The 20,590-nt window shown below is 41.5% G+C and overlaps 1 protein-coding gene and 2 long non-coding RNA genes across 7 annotated transcripts in view; 2 read left to right on the top strand and 1 right to left on the bottom strand.

Annotated features, from left to right (window-relative positions):
• DNAJC5B (DnaJ heat shock protein family (Hsp40) member C5 beta) overlaps positions 1-20,590 on the bottom strand; it is a 117,284-nt gene that overhangs the window by 82,949 nt on the left and 13,745 nt on the right. The gene's annotated exons all lie outside the window — the stretch shown is intronic.
• LOC104007631 (uncharacterized) overlaps positions 1-20,590 on the top strand; it is a 35,926-nt gene that overhangs the window by 7,101 nt on the left and 8,235 nt on the right. For 3 of the 4 annotated variants that reach the window (XR_001720219.3, XR_010159253.1, XR_010159252.1), the window contains exon 4: positions 2,054-2,129. This is a non-coding gene — a long non-coding RNA (uncharacterized LOC104007631). Of the gene's footprint in view, positions 1-2,053; positions 2,130-4,729; positions 6,490-20,590 lie in introns of those variants that run through there. The other variant, XR_010159254.1, reaches the window with a different exon arrangement.
• Positions 11,073-19,192, top strand: LOC129135727 (uncharacterized). The gene is made up of 3 exons (XR_008536758.2): positions 11,073-11,173; positions 16,390-16,526; positions 17,520-19,192. It is a non-coding gene; the product is annotated as an uncharacterized LOC129135727 (long non-coding RNA).

The raw sequence follows: 20,590 nt of genomic DNA, 5'->3' as shown, positions 1-20,590 counted from the left end.
GACAAAAGAACACAGGCTTGTTAATCATTTTATACTTAATCATTTCCCTTCATGGCATCACTACCAAACTCTCCTAGGACTTCTTCAAGCTACAGCTACAGCTAGAAGACAGACTACCCATGTCCTTGCCTCGAAGACTGTTGGCAGCATTTTAATGTGATCTTTCTCATTATAATGCTGTTGCCAGGATATCGGGGAATGGATTATGTGTAGTTCAGGGTCAGATGGACTCAGAATCCCTCCAGTTACCCTCCAGCTGTGTTTCTGGCTTACCTTGGTGTTAAAATCACAGGAAAGCAAGCGTTTGGAAGTGTCCTCTCCTCATGAGATCTTGCTGTTATCTGTACGTTCCCTTGAAACCACTGACTCTTCATTTTTACTAAGCCACCTCTGATCACCTTCCCTTTCATTTGCAGATGGATTATCCTCTGAATTCCCCCAGTGCTTAATACTCTTATAGCATTAAGAAACCTAAAGAAATCTACCTTGATCTTTTCTCTGAGCAGCCTCTCATTAGGTTGAGTTCTACCCAGTTTATTTGCATAACTACTCCTTGATTCTAAGATTAAATCGGTTAGGAGACAACTAAGAACTAATAACAGCTTTTTAGGAAAAGAAAACAAGAAAAGACTACTATATAAGTAGAGGCATCAATTGATGCCTACGTTTAATTACATTTAAACGTCCAATTTAAGAGACGTTTAAATGTAGAAAAAGGGGCTGCTGTTTGGAATATATGGAATACAGTATTGGGCAGACGCAAGAGCCAGGCCTGTAGTCCCAGCACTGTGGGTGGCCAAGGCCAGGAGTTGGAGATCAGCCCAGACAACAGAGAGAGACCGCATCTTTACAAAAATTTTAAAAAATTATCTGAGCACGGTGGCATGCACCTGTAGTCCTAGCTAGTTGGGAGACTGAGGTAAGGAGGATCACTTGAGCCCAGGAGTTTGAGGTTACAATGAGCTATGATTGCCCCACTGCACTCCAGCCTGAGCAACACAGCAAAACCCTGTCTAAAAAAAAGAAAGAAAGAAAGAAAGAAATACAGTATTTATTTTTGTTGACTACTTACTATGCAAAATACTCCCATGGGATAGAAAGGGTCACAGTAGTACCTGGTGGAAGAACTAGCCCACAGAGCAGGGAGACAAAAGTCACACACAACTCAACTGCAAATCAAGTGTGAAAACAGCATTGTTAAGACTACCACTTTTGCAGTTATAGCCTGAATTCCAATCCTTGCCCAATTTTTTCATCTATGAAGAGGAAAGAATGATACCTTCTTTGCAGGAGTGCTGCAAAGAAGAAAGACACCAGCTGTAGACTTTAGCATGGTTGAAGCGTAGTGGAAGTTCTCAATGACAAGGCAGTGTGATTTTTACTATTATTAGCTTTATTATAGAGAAAAAATAGATGCTCTATGGATTTAAAGAAGGAAAAGATCATGTCTTCTCGGGAGACACTAGAAAGACTTCATTTAACCCGTGGTCTTTGAGAAGAGCCTCGAAGGATGAGTGACACTTCTTTAGGGCAAGGTGGAGAACCGCTTCTCCCAGCTCTCCGCAATCCTGACTTAGGCACCATGAGCCTGCCAGCATGACCACCTTGAGAGTCATGCGCAGAGATGACACTTTGTACATGTCAAAATTTATAATACTTATTTATAATTGTACCTGGTGAACTTTTAAATTCAATAAATTCCTATTTATATCATTGCTTTGAAACAGGCAATACTTGTTGAGGGGCTATAATGTTCATAAAATAGTCAAAAAAGCAAATAAATGATATTTTGAATAAGCATTACTGTGAAATCATTTCAAAAGCATGTACTTGTTATTAATGACAGACAGTGCGTTATGTGCCTCTGGCTTGTCATCCTGTCTCTGGAGTACATGTTGTAAAGGAAGAAAAGTAGGTAATTATATTTTACATGAACATCAAATTGAGTGTTCCTTCCTTGTAGTTTTGTAAAGTAAAATTGTGGCAAGATTGTCCCCAGTTAATGCCAGGAAAAAAATAAAAAATAAATGTTATTTAAAAACCTGTCTCTTAGAAACACAAGTAAAACTTGTTCAAGTGGTTTGCAGTCATTGAACATAGATCAGCTCCTATGAAAACAAACTCCATGGGTAAGTCTGTATTATTTTGTTATGTAGGTATTTTGTTGCATCAAATGTTGCTTAACATGAAATTAAATATATAGTTTGTATCAGAGTGAAATAAATATCAATGTTATTATTAGTTAATCCATTATTGGCAGACTCTAATAACTTTGTTATAATAAGGATTTTAATTATATCTATATTCATCTTAACAGGTGCAAACTTATGGTTCAAAAAATGAACAAGTAACTTTTCAATCTTGTTCTATAAATATAAAAGTTAATTTTTGTCTCAGATGTCTGTTTTAACAATTATCTTCAAGGTATTTATAATAAAAACACAGTTGAAAGTGTGTCCTTAATACTTGTGTATTCTGCATAAAAATGATCTAACATAGGTCATTCTAGAACATAAGATTCTAACATTTATTAGGATTCTATATCTCTATCTGATTCCCAAGGTATTTCTTGTTTTTTTTTGTTTTTGTTTTTGTTTTTTTGTTGTTGTTTTGCTTTGTTTTGTTTTGTTTTGTTTTGAGATGAAGTCTTGCACTGTCCCCCTGGGCTGGAGTGCAATGGTGCAATCTTGGCTCACTGCAACCTCTGCCTCCTGGGTTCAAGCAATTCTTCTGCCTCAACCTCCCGAGTAGCTAGGATTACAGGCATGCACCACCACGCCTGGCTAATTTTTTTGTATTTTTAGTAGAGACGGGGTTTCACTATGTTGGCCAGGCTGATCTTGAACTCCTGGACCTCATGATCCACCTGCCTGGGCCTCCCAAAGTGCTGGAATTACAGACATGAGCCACTGTGCCCAGCCCAGTATTTCTTTATTATAGAAACTTGTCTGGGACTGTAATTTTTGCCTAGGTGTTTTTTTTTTCTTCAACTTTTAAGTTCAGGGGTACATGTGCGGGACGTGCAGGTTTGTTACATAGGTAAACGTGTGCCATGGTGGTTTGCTGCACAGGTCATCCCATCACCCAGGTATTAAGCCCAACATCCATTAGCTATTCTACCTGATGCTTTCCCTCCCCCCAACCCCCCATCAACAGGCCCCAGTGTGTGGTGTTCCCTGCCATGTGTCCATGTGTCCTCATCATTCAGCACCCAGTTATAAATGAGCATATGCAGTGTTTGGTTTTCTGTTCCTGTGTTACTTTGCTGAGGATAATGGCTTCCAACTCCATCCATGTGCCTGCAAAGGACATGATCTCGTTTCTTTTTATGGCTGCATAGTATTCCATTGGTGTATATATACCACATTTTCTTTATCCAGACTATCACTGATGGGCATCTAGGTTGATTCCATGTCTTTGCTATTGTGAATAGTGCCACAATGAACATATGTATGCATGTATCTTTATAAAAGAATAACTTATATTCCTTTGGGTAGATACCCAGTAATGGGATGGCTGGGTCAAATGGTATTTCTGCCTCTAGGTCTTTGAGGAATCGCCACACTGTTGTCCACAATGGTTGAACTAATTTACATCCCCACCAACAGTGTAAAAACATCCCTTTTTCTCTGCAACCTTGCCAGCATCTATTGTTTCTTGGGATTTTTAATGATCTCCATTCTGACTGTCATGAGATGGTATCTCATTGTGGGTGTGATCTGCATTTATCAAATGATCAGTGATGTTGAGCTTTTTTTCATATTTTTTTTGGCCACATGTATGTCTTCTTTTGAGAAGTGACTGTTCATGTCCTTTGCCCACTTTTTAATGGGGTTGTTTTTTCTTGTAAATTTATTTAAGTTCCTTGTAGATCCTGGATATTAGATCTTTGTCAGATGGAAAGATTGCAAAAATGTTCTCCCACTCTGTAGGTTGTCTGTTCACTCTGATGATAGTTTCTTTTGCTGTGCAGAAGCTCTTTGATTTAATTAGATCCCATTTGTCAATTTTTTTGCTTTTGATGTAATTGCTTTTGACATTTTCGTCATGAAATCTTTGCCTGTGCCTATGTCCTGAATGGTATTGCCTAGATTTTCTTCTGTTTGTTTGTTTGTTTTTTTGTAGTTTTTAAGTTTTTAATCCATCTTGAGTTAATTTTTGTATATAGTATAAGGAAGGGGACCAGATTCCATTTTCTGCATATCATTGCCTGAGTTTTAATAGTATCACTAATTGTTAAAGTTTGACATAAAACACTGCATAAAGAACACTTTATTGGACTCTAGTCATTTGGAAACATTTCTAGCATCTCTCAGGGGTGTGGTGTTTGGAATACTCTAATCTGATTTTGGATATAGAGTGCCTCCTTATCCAAAAAAGCCCTTCAACTTTCTTTCCTACCTACTTCCTCACTTTTAAATCCCAAATAGAATCATTCCTCCCTTCCTTGGGAAACTTTACCAGCTGTATTAATCAGCTTTTGTTGTGATAATGTTGCACAATTTCTGGGTTTAGCTGGGAGTGGTGGTGCATGCCTGTAGTCCCAGCTACTTGGAAGACTGAGGTGGGAGGATTGTTTGATCCCAGGTGTTCAAGGCTGCAGTGAGCTGTGATAGCACCACTGCAATACAGCCTGGGCAACAGAGTGAGACCTTGTCTCAAAAAAAAAAAAAAAAAAAAAAAATTCTCAGTGGTTTACAGTACCAAAACATTTACTTCTTGCCCACAGGTTGGCTGGTCAGCTACAGCAGCCCTGCTCTGTGCTGTGGGTGAGGCTCAGGTCTGTCCCATGAGTCTCTCATTTTGGGACCCACATTGGAGGAAGAGTGGCTACCTGGGGCAAGCTCTTCTTAATGGTAGAGCAGGAAGGAACACAAAAGACTGAGAAGTCAAGGCAAAGGGTGCAGGCACATTCAAAGCCTCTGCTCACATTTATTGACCAGAACAACTCCATGACCAGCCCCAACATCAATGGAGAGATTATGATACTCCTAATATAGGTGAGGAAAAGAGACAGAGAGAACATTTGCTGAACAGCACCCCCGCTAAACATATAAGGGTGGAACAGAGATAGGTTAACAAAACTCAACATCCTGTGCCTAAAGGGGAAGCAGTCACTGTTCTGTGGCACTTGTGAAATCCCACTGGGCAAACATTCTGCTGGATGGGTCACTGGGCAGCAGAGCAGGCTTGAAAGCCTAAATACCCTACAAGCTCATGTTCCACCGCAGGCCAACACCATGTACTACCCACAAACTCCCCAAAAGGGGAAATGACCAAAGACAGAAATGAATTAAACCTTCGAACACATGGTATCTGTGCCACGGATCATGAAACTGAAGTCCTGCATCCACTTAAATCCTGTACCAAGAGATGCCTCTGTCTTCTGAGGTGTCAGGAAGTGAGTAAAGAAAAAACAAAGTAAAGAAAGCAAAGTCAGTAGAGCAGTAAAAAACATCAGTTAATCAATTGATCAATTCAGGAAACTTGAAATAATTTTCCTTTTCGGGATCAAGGAACTAGAAGAAAAGAATTCCTGCCTGAGAAAGGAGCGGAAGACCTCATGAGATACCTTCTTCAGAACCTCTGGCAGCCTTCCTGGGATGTGGAAAACACTGTTTGTTTTTCCTTCCATTTCATTTAGATGAAGAGTTGACTACTCGCACAGTCATACAGTTGATGGCATTGTCAGGAATAATCTGTAAATAATCTGTAACACTCATGTTTACTCATAAACAGATCCCTCTTTCCTGGACCAAATTGCAGTTTTCTTTGGAAACTATTTTAATCAAGCCTTTTTTGTTTCAAAGTAACATCAACTCACATCAAACTAACTCAAGCCAGCCAAGTGGCTGGGGTAAGGATTCTGGGGAATCTCACAAAACTCAAGGTCAAGAGAGTGGCCTTGTGAGTGACTGGAATGAGCAATTGGCTGCACAGTAAAAACTGAGGCCAAATCTGAGCAGGGTGTGTTGGAATTGATGTTTTCATGTAATTAGCAATGCCACTCGCTCAGGGGACCCAATGTTGGACTTGTCAAATGCCACCTGTGTCTGTCGTCTCTTTCACACTGAAGCTGAGCACCCCCACCATGTTCTACACAGGGGACCATCATGGAACTGTCCCTGACACATGGCAGCCACTGGTGGAACCAGATGTGGGCATAGGACCCAAAGGCAGCTTATGCATTGCTTGCCAGAAACCCATGAGGTGGGCCTGTGCAAAGGTCTTACCCAGTGGTAATGACAGTAGTTAACCAAGTCAGTTAGTTTCAGTTACTTCGGACTGGGAAATACAGAAGATGGGCCAGTGAGTAGCCAAGGCAAATGGACCCAATGTAGGGAGAGACATATCAGCCACAGCTAGGAGGCCATGCTGGCTCAGATTGCTGGAGGCAGCAGCTGGCCTCTACAAGTGTCTCCCCCAGTTCTAGTCCATAAGTGCCTAGATGAATCTGCCTGGGCTGCCCCAAAAAAGAAAAAAAAAAAGGTACTACAGACCAGGTGGCTTAAACAATAGAAGTTAACTTTTTCACAGTTCTGGAGGCTTGAAGTCTCAGATCAAGGAATCAACAGGATTGATTTCTTCTAATGTCTCTGTCCTGGCTCATAGACAGCTGCCTTCTTCCTGTGTTTTCACATGGTCTTCACTCTGAACATGTCTGTGTCCAAACCACCTCTCCTTATAAGGACACCAGTCATATTGAATTAGGACTCACCATAAGGCCTCATTTTAACTTACCCCTTTAAAGATCCTGTCTCCGAATACAGTCATATTCTAGTGTATTTGGGGTTAGGACTTCCACATACGAATTTTGGGGGGTACCCAATTCAGTCCATAACAATGCCCGCTCCCTTTAAAAAAGTGTCTTGTATGAGTCTATGTGATCTCGATAGTCTAGCAGACTCTATTAGGACTCTCTGTTGTAAGCAACAGAAAAACCAAACAGGGTTAAGGAAAAAGGGCATTTACTGGCTTGAGAAACTGAAAAGAGTCCAAGAGTGTCACTATCTTTAGGCATGTCTAGATCCAGAACACAAATGCTAGCATTGTATCTGTTGGGATTCTGGCAGGAAACAGATGGCTCCGTCCAATTGGGTTTTAAAAAGAAGACTACTTACAAAGATGAGGGTGGGGCTTAGGAAATTTGAGGGATATTGAAGTACCAGATTAAGTAATAGTGGGACACTGTTGTCGCTAACCCTGAAGGAGCAAAGCAAGAGTGGCTGCTGGAACCTGAAGACCAAGAGCTGTGTGGAGACAGTTCCCTGAGAGAGCTGCAGCCTTCAGTAGGGAGACACAGCCAGTCCCAGGAGGCCCCACAGAGAGGGAAATAAATAACCCAATTTTTCTGTCAGCACTCCCATTTGGAAGCCAGAGAAGAGTTTATGTAGTCAGCCGAGAGACAGGAGGAGAGGGTAGACCTGGGGAAAGTGGAAGATATGCAGCATCATCACAAAGTCAGACTTGCTCTCCACCCTCTTCCTAACCAGGGTCTTGCTTATCAGCCTCACAGTTTGCAAGCTACAGGAGGAGAGCTTCTCTTGCCCAAGGTTTTTGAGCAACATCCCCCGCCACTGAATTTAGTCTTATTGACCTCGCTTATATAACCAAACCCATCTCTATTTCAATCTGTATTTATGCCCATCTCTAAATCAATCACTGAGGCCAAAATAGGACTGAGCAAGTCATGATCACTTGAAGACCCTTGGAGCTAGGAGGGTGAGGTCAGTCGTATTGAGCACAGCGTGTGGAATAGAGTGCCTGGCCAAAGGAAAATTCAGGCATTGTTAACAGAAGAAGGGGGAATTCATAGAGGCTGATCAGGCAAAAACAGCATATGTACATTACATTATCCATACTACTCATAGTACAGTCCTTGGCAAATAAGTAACGACTGGTTGCATTGATTGGATGCAGTGTTTTGAGAACTACTCATTGCACATAGCTGGTGCTCAATACATGTTTTCAGAAATTTGTTGGAATATAAACGTTAATAATCATCAAATTAGAACTCCATGGATAGAATTATTTTGCAATTGGCTAGAAGACTTCTGAATCCAGAGGATATTTTTTTCACTTCCAGTCTTTAGAGTGATCCTTATGAATGTTGACTTATGATTATTAGCTGCTTGTTTGTAGAAATCTATATTTACATCCCAAACACTGTCTCTTTCAGTGTTCTGAATTATTTTGTAAACTCTATTTATTTGCTTTCATTAGACCACAGTCTTGAGAATTTCTGGCTTGTTTACACACATCACCAAGTTTTTTTTTAAAGACTCATTTAGCAAAATATCATCATGAAAGAGGCAGCAAACTGAAGTAAGATTACTGAACAATTTAAATTTAAGTTATTAGGCCTTCTTTGTTTTTGTCCATGAAGGATGACTATCAATGTTGCTAAGAGCTGTTTATTAAACTGATAAAAATAAATATTGTCTTTAAAAAGTCAGGCTGCCTTTATCTGATCGCAAAGGTGAGCTTGTAAAATTAATCCTTCTGGTGTTTGCTTGTCATTCAAGCATAACTTTTCTTCTACCTACACCCACTGTTTTTTTTTTGTGGTTGTTGTTGTTCAGCTCCAGCAAGTTTTTGGCTGTGGTTCTATCAATGGCTCTTTGAATAAGAAGCCCTGATGGTAGGATGTAAGCAATATTTTTTTAAAAGTGGGAGCAGGGAGTTAGATTGGGCTGACATTAAAAATCAAAGAATCTTCAAAGTGTAAGACTCACCGTTATTAGGGTTTTAATGCCATTGAAAGTTTCAGATAGGGAAACTTTCCCTTTGTGTCTCCCGTAGTCTGGAGGTGATTATACTTTCATTTATTTATTCCATAAATATTTATTGAAGGCCTGCTTTGTGGAAGGTAAGATATACGCAGTAGACAAGAGAAACATTAATTAGGACCCACCCACCTTAATGAAACTTATTCTACTATGGGAGTCCCCAGATGCACAAATGATGGGACTGTCAGGGCATTTGCAGATACGTGTGTATAAATGTGTGTGATGAAGTGAACTTACTGTGCATGCTCATCTTTGCGCAGAACAATGGTGGTTAATGAGGATGTCAAGGAGAATAGGAGAGAAAGCCTGAAATCTCATGGCATTTGCTTCTTGATTCTCTGCCAGCAAAGACAAGCAGTAATGTAAAGAGCTCCCAAAATCATACCCATTGGATTTTGAGATGCATGATGCACCGGAAAAGTGGAAGATTTAACTTCTTTCTTACCTCTTACATACACATCTCACCTATCTAAATTCCTATCTCTTCTGCTAAGCTTTTCTGATCATTCCAGCCCAGAATGATCTCACTGCCTCCTTACTATCAACTCTTATAGTGCTTAGACTTAATTACCTACTCCCTCACAGTAGGATCTGATTTTTGGAGGTCTCCCTGTGCTCCTTAAGGGCAGGGACCAGATTTAATGCTTTTTTAATATATTGTATGGCCCATCGTCTGGGGCAGAGTGGGAGCGCTAGAACCACTGACTAAATTGACATGAATGCTTTGCTCAAGTTAATATTAAACTCAGTTTGCATTTTCTTGGGCCATAAACCACTCAGTAATTAGAAGGCCATTTGCGAAGGAGGAGCTCTGAATGTACCAGTAATGGAACAAATCTTGTCTGGTGGCTGGAGGAAGTAGACATGGCCTAATAACAATCTGATCAATTAGGTCAAAACTGACCCAGACAACATCAGAGCTGGAAGTTTATACAAAAATCATTTGGTACACAATCCCCTCACTTTACAGGAAGGAAGCCAGGGCCCATCGAGTTTGTAGCCAACTCAAGGTCACATTGAGTTTGTGGTAGGTCCCACTGAATTTGTGATAGAACTGGTGACTATAGCTATTGACCAAGTCTGTGCTGGGTAGAGTGTCAGGCTTGAGAGCCAATTAGATGTAGGCTTAACCTGGTGTTTGCCAAGTCCTCACAGTAATAATGACCATGTTTCAAACCCGTTTGAATGTTCCTGGCACCATGTCAAATGCTTCCCATCTGGTAATACCATGACTTCAATTAATCTTCACCACACATGAGGGAGGCACTGTATCAGAGTTCCACCTGAGAAACCAAACCAGCAAGAGATATTCAGAATTTTTATGTGTAGGTTTATGTGATTGTGGGGTTGGTTAAGGAAGTCCAAAATCCATAGGGCAGGCCATTAAGAAAGGCAGGCTGGAATTTGAGGCACTCAGGGAAGCTGGTCCACAGATGGACTTTCTTCTTCAGGGAAGCCTTAGCCCTGCTTTCAAGTCCTTTTAACTGATCGAATCAGGCCTACCCAGATTATCTAGAATAACCTTCCTTACTTAAAGGCAATTGATTATGGACTTTAACAACATCTACAAAACACATTCTCTGATTGAGGACAGCGATGCCTGGAATAGCATCTGTGATTGAGTAATTGGAGACAGTAGCTTAGCCAAGCTGACATATAAAACCGACCATCCTGGATACTACTTTTCACTGGTTTCCCAAGTCACAGGGCTGGTTAGTGGCAGAGCCAGATCCCAGGCCTGCTCTGCCTGTCTCCATGGTCCATACCTGAGATGCACAGGACGGTCTGTGCATGTAAACTTGGGCAAGTTCTTACACTACTCTGAGCCCCAGATTCTTTCCCCTATAAAATGTAGGAAGTCATATTTATGGCACAGTGTTATGTTAATCAAATGGGGAAAAGTGAGTTGTTAGCACTTAGTAGGGGCTCAACAAATGTTAGCTATTTCCTTCCCCTTTGTACTACATCAGTTGTCCCCAACTTTTTGGTACAAGCGGCCAGTTTCGTGGAAGACAATTTTTCCATGGACCAGGAGTAGGGGACGGTTTCGAGGTGATTCAAGCACATTACATTTATTGTGCACTTTATGTGTATTATTATTACATTGTAATATATGATTAGGTAATTATACAACTCCCAATAATGTAGAATCAGTGGGAGCCCTGACTTGTTTTCCTCCAACTAGATGGTCCTATCTGGGGGTGATGGGAGACAGTGACACCTGAAGTGTGTTGCTTATGTCCAATCTACTTCATAATCTCATTTTTATTGCTGTCACTACAGAAAGCCCTTCTTCACAAAGACAGGATGTTGGAAATGGCAGCAAGCTTTTCGATGCACTTGTATCAATCTTAGGATATTCTGCCTTGACTTTAATATAGAAGGTATGGTGATTTGAAGTTGTCTCAAACATACTTTTAAGGTCACTGTCATTTGTGATCTCAGCCAGTTGACCCACCCGGCTTATTTGGAAATGGTTCACAGACCCATTCCTTCCCAGTTTGGGGGTCTATTGTGGTTGGAAGTAATGCTTAAACTCTTTTGAAAGCTAAGATAGGTGATCATGCACCAGGCCCTCGCTTAGTCTCTTTCAAAAATCTCTGCTAATGTTTGAAACATGTCAGAAATTCCAATGTTCACTCGTCACTCACGTAATTCCATTTTGGCTTTGAAGGCAGCCACTTTATTTGCCTACTTGAATACAGTTGTCATTCTCCCCTAAAGTGACAGATTGAGTCTGTTGAGCAGGTTGAATATGTTGCACAAGTAAGCAAATTTTGTGACCCATTCTGTGTCACTGAAATGTGCAGCCAGTGGTGACTGTTTTTCTAAGAGAAATCTCTGGTGCCGCTCTAGTAACTCAAAAACTCTGGCCAGTGATCTACCTTTAGAAAGCTATCTCACTTCTGTGTATAAGAGAAGACATGTGTGTTCTGTGTCCATCTCCTCATGCAGCTGAGCAAACAGATGTGAGTTAAGGGCATATACTTTAATGTGGTTGATAATTTTAATCACATTCTGCAAAGTGTTGTTAAGTTCAGATGACATTTTTCGGCTAACGAGCATATCTCTATAGATGACACAGTCCATAGACTCACATGCAGAAGCTACCTCTTCGGTCTAAGCAGTGAAACCAGAGAGCCATCTAGTCATGGTAGCAACTCTGTCCATGCACATATTGACACAAAATGACCAATTCAGTTTTTCTGATATGTGATCATTCAACGGCTTGAATAGTTCTGTAGCTGTGGTGTTGTTTGGCAACAAAAGTTCACATAACACATTCTCATGCCCATCCTCCTGAAAAATATATCACACAAAACAAGCATTGTTGCCTTATCGTCAACATTGGTAGACTCGTCAACCTGGATTGTGAACCACAGTTACTCATTAATCCTCTCTAACAATTGTGCCTCAATATCCTCTGTTATTTCGTCAATTTGCCTGTTATGATCCTAGCCAAAAGGGGAATATGTGCCACCTTTTGAACCGCAGCCTCTCCTAAAAGTTCACAACAAATGTCCTTAGCAGCAGGCAGGATCAACTCTTCACCAATAGCAATGGGATTCTTAGGTTTAGAAATGTGGTTAGCCACTAAGAATGATGCTCTCAGTGCAGACACATTTGATGAAGTGTTGGCCTTCAATAATTGCTTCTATTCTTCATGTTCACATTGTTTTTCTTTTGAAAAACTCCAAAGGCAGGGTGCAGGTCTACATATGGCAAAGCAGTTTTGAAGGCTTCATGGCTTCATTGGATATCTGGTCACCACGTACTATATAAGTGGGCTTGGAGAATGTGAATCACCTGTTGCAATGAACTCGTAATTTAAGTAGGACTCAGTATTTTATTTTAAATGCAGCTTTCTTTTTGTTGGCAGTCTTAGAGTCTTCTTCTGTCTCATCATTGGGTCTTTCCCCTTTTCAAAGAAACTCTCCAGTGGCATTTGTTTTTTTTTTCTGATTTTGGCTAGGGTTAGCTTGTGGACTTATGAAAACTGTGACTGAGACAAGTGTTCAGTGCAGGAAAGAGGCACAGATGGAAGTGGCAAATAAAATAATAGACCACATGCAGACTAAAATAAGTGTCAGATTCGTACTTAAAGCCCGCCACCAGATGCAGTTTAATTGTCACTTACTACCTACTGATAGGGTTTTGATATGAGTCTGAAAGCAATTGATTTATTACGGTCTCTGTTCAGTCAAACCTCTCACTAATGTTAGTCTGAATTAGCAGCCACTCCCCAGTGCTAGCATCACTGCTTCAGTTCCACCTCAGATCATCAGGCATTAGCGTCTCATAAGGAGCACCCAACCAAGATCTGATGGCATTGCATGTGCAGTTCACAATAGGGTTTGCGATCCTGTGAGAATCTAATGCCACTGCTGATCTGACCACAGACAGAGCTCAGGTAGTAACGCAAGTGATGGGGAGTGGCTGTAAATACAAATGAAGCTTTGCTTGCTCACCTCCTGCTGTGCAGCCCAGTTCCTAACAGGCCTGCACTACATCATCCACTCACACTCACACGGGAGCTGTGCTACCAGTTCAAATCAAAATCAATCCCACAAGAGAAGCTCTGGCTCAGATGTGGGTTTCTTTCTGAAATCTTACACAAACATCAATTTCAAGAAGTAGCATATCCATGACCGTCTCCACATATCCTTGGACGTTATTTCCAATATTCCCCATATCCTTTTCCTGCTTTGACACCTACCTGCAAGAGGATTGATTTACTTTCTCAACCAGGCAAAAGAGGACAAACTGTTTCATTCAGGCTCTTGTTCTCTTACTCTTGCTTTTGCCTTATCTGAATTCAGATCTCTTTTCTAAGAAAAAGGTATTTCTGCTTTCATGCAATTATTGTAATAAATGATCTCATGTGCTGGACACTTCATGAGCATGTTCCCAAAATTTACTGTCCTATTACTTCCTTTGAAGGTTATCTGCAAAGTCAAGATTGGATCTTTTGGAAATTCTTTTGTCTCCCTTGACTTGGGTAGAGCAGGAAGGAAGTTAATTACTTCTATTGTGTTCTCAAGATAAGGGCAGTCACAATCCCAGGTCCAATAACCAAGTAGCACCACCTGATATTTTGCTGTTTACCTTCCCAAACTTGAAATCAACAATTATATATTTTTATTTTTATGTATTTATTTAGAGATTGGGGACTTACTCTGTCATCCAGGTTGGAGTGCAGTGGCACAATCATGGTTTGCTGTAACCACAAACTCCTGGGCTCAAGTGATCCTCCCACCTGAGTAGTTATGACTACAGGCACATGCCATCACACCCAGCTAATTTTTTTATTTTTATTTTTTATAGAGATAGGGTCTCACTGTGTTGCCCAGGTTGGTTTTGAACTCCTGGGCTCAAGCAATCCTCCTGCCTTGGTCTCCTAAAGTGCTGGGATTACAGGCATGAGCCACTGTGCTCAGCCTGAAATCAACAATTTTAGAAGACCTTCATATCCTTGATATTAACTTCATCAAATGGAAATATTTCTTCTCACTGGAAAGTCACAGTTGCATATTTCTGTACTACCAACCTGCACTGCCTAGTGGGGGAGCAGATACTTACTGAACACCTCATCTACCTCCACCTGCCATCCCTGAGCACATCTCACATGAGTATCTCTACACCTCATTCAGATGCAGCAAGGAAAAAATGTATTATGAGTTTCAAATATACTTGGTTTCACAAACATGTGGTCCCACACATGTGAGCCCTCTGTGCCATTTATTTTGTCCCCCTCTCCCATTCTCTACTGTCATTATTCCAAACCTCTCTATGTCCCCTGAGCCTGTCCTTGCCTCCTAATTTTTGCTCTCAGAGCATGATCTTGCTAGCTCCCTTGCAGAGAACTTGGAGGTTGGAGGCTAACAGACAAACTCCCTCAACTTGCTGACTGATCACCTCCTGCTTTCTCACAAAACCTTCCTATGTACACCTTTCCCTTAATCCATTCCCTCCATCCTCAGAAGAACAGATATTCCTTTCCTTCTTCTCTTATTCAAGGTCAATGCCTCCATCTGTGCCATTTCCATTCTGGACTTTCAGACTCTTCATCACAAGATCCTACTTAACAGCCTTTAAAAAAGTATATGTTGCTGGGCGTGGTGGCTCATGCCTGTAATCCCAACACTTTGGGAGGCCGAGGCAGGCAAATAACTTGAGGTCAGGGGTTTGAGACCAGCCTGGCCAACATGGCAAAACCCCATTTCTACTAAAAGTACAAGAAATTAGCTGGGCATGGTGGCACATGCCTGTAATCCCAGCTACTCGGAAGGCTGAGGCAGGAGAATTGCTTGAACCGGAAGGCAGAGGTTGCAGTAAGCGGAGATCACGCCACTGCACTCCAGCCTGGGCAACAGAGCAAGACTCCATCTCATACAAAAAAAAAAGTATATGTCTTGCCTATTATGAATGTAGAGAGAAGGAAGAGAAAGAAGGAAGGAGACACAGACAGAGGGAGGGAGGGAGGGAGGGTGGGATAAACTCCTCTAGCTATTGTCCTGTGCCACTCCTCAGACAGGCTGCTCAGGAGACTTGTCCTCATGTCTGGAGCTTGTCATGTTTCACTCTTAATGAGCAATCTGCCTTTTGCTCCCACCATTCCACTAAAGATGCTTTTGTTAAGGTCACCAGTAACTTCTCAATTGCCAAGCCCAATGGATACTTTCCATTCCTTATCAAACTTGACCTTTATGAAACATTTGATACTGTCTCTTTAAAAAATACTTCCTAATTTCCAGGACACCACACACTCCTGGTCCTCGTCCACATCCTTGACAGTTTCTCGTCAGAATCTTTCATTGACTCTTTTTTTCCACTTGCTCCATAAGCATCTGTCCTGACTCTTGTTTTCTTCTCACTCTATACCTTCTTCCAATGATGTCCAGGCCTCATTAGCACTTTAGTGGCTCCTTTCCCCTGTGCTAGAGACCACTAGAACCTGTACAAGCTGCTTCAGCCATTCTCTGCAGGTCAGGGAATTTCTCTGGGCAGTATCTTTCACCCACCGATCAGAACCTTCTTCTTTCATTTGGTTGCCGTCTACTTCCTGGTACAAGGGTCCTTGCTCTCTGCTAAGCCTCTTTGCATGTATGACTTATTTAGAAGATCAGCCTGGCTTTTGAGTCCACTGTGACAGGAACAAAAACATTAATGGAAGAGCCCTTCCAACCTTTCCCCAACTCCTGGCCTCTAAAACAATCCTCACTTTGCTGGCTTCATTTCTTCTCCTTTCTCAGTCTTCAGAAAGCCTCTTCTTGCCTCACCAGACTGGAAATCTTCTTTTCAAACATTTCCAAAGACTTCTTTGAAATCTTTGCAGATTGCAAGATATAGAATAAGGAGAAAGTGGGAGGGAGGTAGAGACAGGCAATGTGGGGGCTAGGACTAGAAGAAGGCTTTGCAGAATGTGCAGGAGTGTTGGAGGAGCAGTCTGTGATGAGAGAGAAGTAAACGGGAAAGAGATGAGGTTTTAAGTGTTTGTATGGTCTGTGTATTCATTCAAAATATTAAAGAAACCCAAGCAAAAATAAAATAAAATAAAATAACTTTAACTATTTTAACAGCACTTACTGGGTTTGGGCAGGTTTTCTTTGATGGCAGTTCTGCTCTAAAGATGGATAAAGAAGGAGGTTCCAAGATGGCCGAATAGGAACAGCTCCAGTCTACAGCTCCCAGCATGAGCAACGCAGAAGACAGGGGATTTCTGCATTTCCAATTGAGGTACCTGGTTCATCTCACTGGGGCTTGTTGGACAATGGGTGCAGGCCAGCAGGTGCAGCCCATTGAGCATGAGCCAAAGCAGGGTGAGGCATCACCTCACCTGGGAAGCACAAGGGGTTGGGGAATTCCGTTTCCTAGCCAAGGGAAGCCGTGACAGACAGAACCTGGAAAATCAGGTCACTCCCACCTTAATACTGTGCTTTTCCAACGGTCTTAGCAAACAGAACACCGGGAGATTATATCCCATGCCTGGCTTGGAGGGTCCCACACCCATGGAGCCTTGCTCACTGCTAGCATGGCAGTCTGAGATCCAACTGCAAGGCAGCAGCAAGGCTGGGGGAGGGGTGCCCGCCATTGCTGAGGCTTGAGTAGGTAAACAAAGCGGCCAGGAAGCTCCAACTGGGTGGAGCCCACCACAGCTCAAGGAGGCCTGCCTGCCTCTGTAGACACCACCACTAGAGGCAGGGCATAGCTGAACAAAAGGCAGCAGAAACTTCTGCAGACTTAAACGTCCCTGTGTGACCACTTTGAAGAGAGTAGTGGTTCCCCCAGCACGGAGTTTGAGATCTGAGAACGGACAGACTGCCTCCTCAAGTGGGTCCCTGACCCCGAGTAGCCTTATTGGGAGGCACCTCCCAGTAGGGGCCAACTGACAACTCATACGGACGGGTGCCCCCCCAGTGAAGCTTCCAGAGGAACAATCAGGTAGCAACATTTGCTGTTCTGCAATATTTGCAGTTCTGCAGCTTCTGCTGGTGATACCCAGGCAAACAGAGTCTGGAGTGGACCTCCAGCAAACTCCAACAGACCTGCAGCTGAGGGTCCTGACTGTTAGAAGGAAAACTTACAAACAGAAAGGTCATCCACACCAAAACCCCATCTGTACATCACCATCATCAATGACCAAAGGTAGATAAAACCATAAAGATGGGGAAAAACCAGAGCAGAAAAGCTGAAAATTCTAAAAATCAGAGTGCCTCTTCTTCTCCATAGGAACGCAGCTCCTCGCCAGCAACAGAACAAAGCTGGACGGAGAACGACTTTGACGAGTTGAGAGAAGAAGGCTCCAGAAGATCGGTAATAACAAACTTCTCTGAGCTAAAGGAGGATGTTCAAACCCATTGCAAAGAAGCTAAAAACCTTGAAAAAAGATTGGCTAACTAGAATAAACAGTATAGAGAAGACCTTAAATGACTTGATGTAGCTGAAAACTGTAGCACAAGAACTACATGATGCATGCACAAGCTTCAGTAGCCGATTCGATCAACTGGAAGAAAGGGTATCAGTGATTGAAGATCAAATGAATGAAATGAAGTGAGAAGAGAAATTTAGAGAAAAAAGAGTAAATACAAAGAAATGAACAAATCCTCCAAGAAATATGGGACTATGTGAAAAGACCAAATCTACGTCTGATTGGTATACCTGAAAGTGACGGGGAGAATGGAACCAAGTTGGAAAACACTCTGCAGGATATTATCCAGGAGAACTTCCCCAACCTAGAAAGGCAGGCCAACATTCAAATTCAGGAAACACAGAGAATGCCAATAAGATACTCCTCGAGAAGAGCAACTCCAAGACACATAATTGTCGGATTCACCAAAGTTGAAATGAAGGAAAAAATGTTAAGCGCAGCCAGAGAGAAATGTCAAGTTACCCACAAGGGGAAGCCCATCAGACTAACAGTGGATCTCTCAGCAGAAACTCTAGAAGCCAGAAGAGAGTGGGGGCCAATATTCAACATTCTTAAAGGAAAGCATTTTCAACCCAGAATTTCATATCCAGCCAAACTAAGCTTCATAAGTGAAGGAGAAATAAAATCCTTTACAGACAAGTAAATGCTGAGAGATTTTGTCATCACCAGGCCTGCCCTAAAAGAGCTCCCGAAGGAAGCACTAAACATGGAAAGGAACAATTGGTACCAGCCACTGCAAAAACATGCCAAATTGTAAAGACCTTCGAGGCTAGGAAGAAACTGCATCAATTAATGAGCAAAATAACCAGCTAACATCATAATGACAGGATCAGATTCACACATAACAATATTAACCTTAAATGTAAATGGGCTAAATGCTCCAATTAAAAGACACAGACTGGCAAATTGGATAAAAAGTCAAGACCCATCAGTGTGCTGTATTCAGGAAACCCATCTCACATGCAGAAGACACACATAGGCTCAAAATAAAGGGATGGAGGAAGATCTACCAAGCAAATGGAAAACAAAAAAGAAAGCAGTGGTTGCAATCCTAGTCTCTGATAAAACGGACTTTAAACCAACAAAGATCAGAAGAGACAAAGCAGGCCATTATGTAATGGTAAAGGGATCAATTCAACAAGAAGAGCTAACTATCCTAAATATATATGCACCCAATACAAGAGCACCCAGATTCATAAAGCAAGTTCTTAGAGACCTACAAAGAGACTTAGACTCCCACACAATAATAATGGGAGACTTTAACACCCCACTGTCAACATTAGACCGACCAATGAGACAGAAAGTTAACAAGGATATCCAGGAATTGAACTCAGCTCTGCACCAAGCAGACCTAATAGACATCTACAGAATTCTCCACCCCAAATCAACAGAATATACATTCTTCTCAGCATCACATTGCACTTATTCCAAAATTGACCACATAGTTGGAAGTAAAGCACTCCTCAGCAAATGTAAAAGAACAGAAATTATAACAAACTGTCTCTCAGACCACAATGCAATCAAACTAAAACTCAGGGTTAAGAAACTCACTTAAAACCACTCAACTACATGGAAACTGAACAACCTGCTCCTGAATGACTACTGGGTACATAACAAAATGAAGGCAGAAATAAAGATGTTCTTTGAAACCAGTGAGAACAAAGACACAACATACCAGAATCTCTGGGACACATTTAAAGCAGTGTGTAGAGGGAAATTTATAGCACTAAATGCCCACAAGAGAAAGCAGGAAAGATCTAAAATTGACACCCTAACATCACAATTAAAAGAACTAGAGAAGCAAGAGCAAACACATTCAAAAGCTAGCAGAAGGCAAGAAATAACTAAGATCAGAGCAGAACTGAAGGAGATAGAGACACAAAAAACCCTTCAAAAAATCAATGAATCCAGGAGCTGGTTTTTTGAAAAGATCAACAAAATTGATAGACAGCTAGCAAGACTAATAAGGAAGAAAGAGAGAAGAATCAAATAGACACAATAAAAAAATGATAAAGGGGATATCACCACTGATCCCACAGAGATACAAACTACCATCAGAGAAAACTATAAACACCTCTATGCAAATAAACTAGAAAATCTAGAAGAAATGGACAAATTCCTGGACACATACACCCTCCCAAGACTAAACCAGGAAGAAGATGAATCTCTGAATAGACCAATAACAGGCTCTGAAATTGAGGCAATAATTAAGAGCCTACCAACCAAAAAAAGTCCAGGACCAGATGGATTCACAGCTGAATTCTACCAGAAGTACAAAGAGTAGCTGGTACCATTCCTTCTGAAACTATTCCAATCAATAGAAAAAGAGGGAATCCTCCCTAACTCATTTTATGAGGCCAGCATCATCCTGATACCAAAATCTGGCAGAGACACAACAAAAAAAGAAATTTTAAACCAATATCCCTGATGAACATCGATGCAAAAATCCTCAATAAAATACTGGCAAACCGAATCCAGCAGCACATCAAAAAGCTTATCCACCATGATCAAGTGGGCTTCATCCCTCGGATGCAAGGCTGGTTCAACATACACAAATCAAAAAACGTAATCCAGCATATAAAAGGCCTTTGACAAAATTCAACAACACTTCACACTAAAAACTTTCAATGAATTAGGTATTGATGATATGTATCTTAAAATAATAAGAGTTATTTATGACATACCCACAGCCAATATCATGCTGAATGGGCAAAAACTGGAAGCATTCCCTTTGAAAACTGGCAGAAGACAGGGATGCCCTCTCTCACCACTCCTATTCAACATAGTGTTGGAAGTTCTGGTCAGGGCAATCAGGCAGGAGAAAGAAATAAAGGGTATTCAATTTGGAAAAGCAGATGACATGATTGTATAT

Source organism: Pan troglodytes, chromosome 7 (genome assembly GCF_028858775.2).
Source record: "Pan troglodytes isolate AG18354 chromosome 7, NHGRI_mPanTro3-v2.0_pri, whole genome shotgun sequence".
NCBI classification, from domain to species: Eukaryota; Metazoa; Chordata; class Mammalia; order Primates; family Hominidae; genus Pan; species Pan troglodytes.
Note: the sequence above shows the minus strand (reverse complement) of the source record. Positions and strands in the feature narration are given on the sequence as shown.